Genomic DNA, 4,787 nt, shown 5'->3' with positions numbered 1-4,787 from the left:
AGAGTATTTCAGTTCTTCAGCCTACAAAACACTGACTGATAGAAGAGGGACCAGAATTTACACCTGAGAAAACAGGTGCCAGCTGTGCCTGGGCTTGTGAATTCACGCACAACTCCCTGCGCATGAAGACCCACCCAGAGAAACATACCTCCCAAAGCTCAAGCTTCCTCCCTCCTGTGAGGATGCGTGGCACAGCACTTAGCTCCCCCAGCAGCCACCCCCAGAGCAAAAGCTTCAGACCTGCTGTGCTGGTGGGACCCACTGAGACCAGCTGGTCGGGTGGAGGCTGCTGGAAAAGGAGCCATAACAGGTAGTTGTGAAAGAGGTGACCCTGCTGAAGAAAGATCCCAAAAGGATGCCGGCCCAGTTTTACTAGCCACAGAGTAGTATCACTCTCAAAAGCAGCTTCCACAGAAGAGAGTCAGACTTCATTAATTCTCTAGTCCTTCACAGCAGACACCTTTGACAGGCCAAGTTCCGGCTTGGTAGGATGGGAAACCCACACTGTTCCCTATGCAAGGCCAGCTTTAGACATCTGACTTACATCACGGGCCCAAAGCCTATTATGTCAATCCGAGCTGATAAATAATCCAGAAACTCGGAAAAGCAAATGTTTGGCGAGAGCTTTGAATATAAACCAGACTTTAACTGAAAGCTACGAACATGACGGCAGAGAAACCATTCTTTTTCTGTTGCCATCAAGGTACGTGAGACAATCCTTGTCCCGTAACTTCCCAATCTCTGCCCCATTATCTGTGTTCAGAAACAATCTGCAATTGCTATTTGCATGGCATTTAACAGATTGAGGACCACTTTTTTTTTTTTGTAAAATAAGGTGAATCAAACATCCTTGTTCCTGGTTGTGAATAATTCTGTAATTAATTACATTAGTTATATACAATACCTTTGAAAAGGAAAATCTAGCACCATTCTTCTCTGAAAGAATTTATTTTCTTGGTTACATAACAGAATCGAATGCAATTTTTCTTCTGTTTTACCTTCCTGGGAACAAAGTCTGCATTCTTCAGCTGTGATCACTCAGGCTACTGGTTGTTTTTTGTTGGGTTTGTTTGGGTTTTTTTTTAATAATAATAATGCACAAGAAGAATACAAAGACAGGGTTCCATAGAGACTGAACCATGTATTTTATATCAAAAGGCAATTTGCTTTCCCTGGAAAATAAACAGCACAGAAAATACTAAACCAGAAGTTTCATTTTACATTCAGACACTTAGGAGTGGGCAATTATCCAGTTGCTTAGTCTGTTTTGGGGGTTCTTCTGGGGTGCAGGGTTAACTATATCTTTAGTCACAGATACGATAAATTCAGAACAAAAGGCATAGGCAAAGCAAATAGTATATCACTTCTTGCTACCGTCACAAGCGCTAAGAATATTCTTAAACATGCCACTCACTCACCAGGATATAAACATCAGAAGGAGCTGAAAATCACTGCTTTGCCACTGTCCCTTCCCACCTCCTTGCAGAAGTCTGACAGCACCTCTCCAAGCACCACCTGCGTCAGGGCACACTGTAACGTCCCACGGGAGTAGCCAGCTCGCTCTGACACAAAACTAGGCTCAGGTGCTGGAATCGGCCCAGGGGCCGAGTCCCAGCTGGCAAATCTAAAATGACTTCCAGCCCAAGGGAAATGAGAGAGGAGTGTTTGGAAAGAGCTTGCGTAGAGAGCTTCCAAGTGGTAGTAGCCCTCCTTTAGAGAACTAGTGACGCTGCCTAGGCTGAAGATCAATAGACCATTTGGACTGAGGGGCACTGGAGGGATGGTTCTCTTGTCCTGGACTGGGCTGAGCAGCCCCCATTCCTTTGCTGGGGAGTTAAAGGAGTTTGCACAAACGTGATTGTGGCTTTTGCTTTGCTGGGCACAGAGAGGTGTGATTATCACTCGTGCTCCACTGCACGGCTGCCTTCCAGCTGCCAGAGCCCTCCTGCCAGTGAGACTTCAAAAGGGATCATGGCTGGCCGGTTCACCCAGAAATAGCTCCTTGCCTCTCCTGGCAGCACAAACACCTCTTTGAAAGCCCATTCCATCCATACTCTCACTAGGCAGTAACTGCTGGTTACCACTCCCTCATCTGTGGTGGGAAAAGCAAATACAGCTCTCCAGCTTTTCTTTGCACTCTGGACACGTAACGAGTGTGTTCATTGGACAGGCCCAAATCTTCAGATAAAGACTGAGACTTCACCGTGACCTCGAACTTCCCTAAAAATACTGCAGGCTGAGTGGAGCCTCCTGGTAAGACAGACACATCCAGTCAATGGCATGTGTTGCCAACCAAGGAATGCCTTGGGTCCTTTCCTATGCATAATTCCTCTTCAAAAACTCTCTATCACTTCCTACAACAGCAAATACATGGAGTGACATTGTACTAAATATAGTAATTCCCCAGACGCCCAGCTTCTGCAAATTTAAGTGGATATGGCCCTTCCTTCATTACTTTATATAAAGTTTTGCTGTGATGTTTCCTCCAATGATACAATATGGTAAATCCATTAGAATTACGAGGAAAACTTATAACAGCTGACATTCAACTCAGAAATACTAATACGAAGCTGACCATAAAGAATACACGCTTACAATATGCAGATGTTTTAAGGGCTCTCCTCTGCCATGTTTCTGAGGGAGAAGTTCAATGGTAACAGGATAGTCAACACATTAACTAACACAAGGGAACAGATGGTACAACTTCTGTTCCCATCCAGGTAGCATCAGCAAAGCAGACTAAGTATTTCTATACTGCTTGCATGCAGTAGAGATAACATTTCATAACCTGTTTCTTACACAAAGAAGGCTATTCACCCAGAACATGGTCTTGAAAATACCAGAAGGTGTTTTCAGATAGTTGGGATCTGAAAATCCCACTCAGGATGTATTTCAGGACAGACAGACCATGAGCAAAGAAGGTCCCTATACCATAAGTAGGACCTACAATATTTCCCTTGATTTATCCCAAAACCTGCAGAGGAGACAAAATTGCTGAATCCTGAAAGAATTAAGTGGTACAGAGCCCAATGTAGGTATTTGCCGCAAGACCCAGGTCCCTAAGCAAGGTAATACTAAATGCTTCTTCAGAATCAAATCGTGTTTGTGATTAAGCATTTCTGCACTACCAGCAAAACACCTAACATAGACAATTCTAGTATTGGAGCTGTCTGCCTGCAAATTTGGATAGGAAAAATAATCTAGAAGATGAAAAATCTTCCATAGATTTAGGGCTAGAATTAGAACCCGGTCTTGAAGATTCCTGATAGTCTCAACAGAGAGTAGCATGCAAGCATTTTATCTTTGCAGACAGAAAATAACAGGAACAAAATATCTTTCACCCTTCTGAGACTTAGAGATGATCAGAACTTTAGCTAGAACATGCCATCATGGGAAGATTCCTGGAAAATGGTGTGGCAAAGCGACTGATTGTAAATAGGGCATGTAATTGGATAAAGTAAGTCATTTTTAGAATTTCTAGGATTCAACAGACTATACAGATAATTTTCCGGGTAGTTCCCAAAGGATATGACAGTTCATGAATGAATCACAAAGTGCTATCAGTACCATTCCAGTGAAACCATTGGCACAATTGAAATATTATGTTTTTACCTTTATCTCTTCTGTGGTTCCAAAGGATTGGAGAAAAGGGAAACTTATCTTCTTCAAAGCAGTCATTATGTGGATGTTATGCCTGCCTTGCCAGGAGCCTAAGTGATATGCACCCAATGACCTGTGGAAACCAGAGCCAGGTGTAAATTCTTTTGCACCCCCTGAATAATTTTGCTAATGAATGCAGATGTGACGATTCACTTAATCACATTTTGTCAATAAGGCTTGCTGACTGCCTTAACTCTTCTGCAAGTTTGATGTGCGCTGGTTTTCCTGACTAAATAAAACCAGCCTTGTGTTCTTGTACCCTGTTTACAGCAATTTTCTATTAGCCCCGCCTGGTTCTTATGAGCCAATAATCAATGACACAGAGATAGGATGAATATAAACTTCTGAGCTTTTAAAAGGAACCACCAGCAGCAAACATCTCGCCTCTCTGCCTGGACAGGAGAGGCAGGTCACTCTCACGATGTTTAAGTAGTTCTAACAGACCCAGTCTTTCATTTTATAGGCATTACAGTGCATCCAGACAGAAAAGGTATGAGATGTCCGGATACTTCTGGGACTTCTTGTGGAAAATATCTACCTAGCTGTTATTCTTTCCAGAAGAGCACACAAGAAATCACAGCAAACTCTGAAGTAATGAAAAGTGGGGACACAAATGAAAATTCCCAATGTAGAACATGTCAGAGTATTAATCTTGCTACTTAATCAGGTAACCAGCTTGTCAACATGGCAAAAATTCAGGGGATATATTCCATCTGGACTTTAGCAAAGCATTTGGAACAATGTCACATGGGAAACAATTAGTATCTGCAAGAATTGTAAGCCAAGTATGGAAGTAGCTAAAGCGGAAATGACAAACGGGAAGTCATTGGCCTCGAGGGATTTTACTGGTGGTGTTCCTCAAAGAACTGTCCCAGGACAAATTTAATGTAATTGTTTGGCACAAAAATAGCAGTACACTAATGAAATGTTCCATTAAACAACTTGGGAGGCAATGTCAGCACAAAAAAATAGCTGGAATGGTAGCTATGGGACAAAATTTAACGGTGCTAAGTGCAATAGGGAAATAACAACAAGAGTTTTTGCTATGAACCAAAAGCTTGTCAACTGAAAACAACTAGGAGCAATTCTGAGACATATTAGGAGGATTGCCAGACTTCACGTACAGG

The sequence above is a fragment of the Charadrius vociferus genome, unplaced genomic scaffold (genome assembly GCF_000708025.1).
Source record: "Charadrius vociferus isolate BGI_N301 unplaced genomic scaffold, ASM70802v2 scaffold306, whole genome shotgun sequence".
NCBI lineage: Eukaryota > Metazoa > Chordata > Aves > Charadriiformes > Charadriidae > Charadrius > Charadrius vociferus.
Note: the sequence above shows the minus strand (reverse complement) of the source record.